This window comes from Phalaenopsis equestris, unplaced genomic scaffold (assembly GCF_001263595.1).
Source record: "Phalaenopsis equestris unplaced genomic scaffold, ASM126359v1 Scaffold000323, whole genome shotgun sequence".
Lineage (NCBI taxonomy): Eukaryota > Viridiplantae > Streptophyta > Magnoliopsida > Asparagales > Orchidaceae > Phalaenopsis > Phalaenopsis equestris.
In genome coordinates this window covers 531752-532369 of record NW_018164765.1, presented here as the reverse complement: position 1 = coordinate 532369, position 618 = coordinate 531752, and positions in this window count along the sequence as shown.

The following is a 618-nucleotide window of genomic DNA, read 5'->3' as shown; positions in this document are numbered from 1 at the left end:
ATATTTAATGCATATTTAATGCATCTCATTCCTTTACAATATCCAATTCATTACATAAGAATAGTAGTTTTAATATCTCAAAATGCTCCAAACCAATTCATCCAAAATGAGTTATCTTTAGAATTAATATTTACATTTAGTTATAGTTACTATCTTTACATTTAACACTTGCATTTAGGAATAGTTGCTAGAAAAAATATCATTTTAATCGACATTCCAAACTAAAGACTAATTGTAGTAGACTAGGATTCTAGGATTTGACTAAATACCTCGCTTCCTTGTGGGATCGATAAACGGGACTCTACTAGAGCCCTGTATAACTTGAGTGATACGTATACTTGCGTTTGTAATTGTGAATTTACAAAATCATTATAAATATATAAATCTGGATTCATAAATTCTTGCATATTAAAAGTTGCATCAACTTTTTGGCGTCGTTACCGGGGATTTAAATCTTCTAGCAAAGGTATCAAATTCTTGTATTTTTAAGCATATATAAAGTTGTTGTCAAGTTTCTGGCGCCATTGCTCGGGATTTAAATCTTCTAGCAGTGGGATCAAATTCTTGTATTTTTAAGCATATATAAAGTCGTTGTCAAGTTTTTGGTGCCGTTTTGGT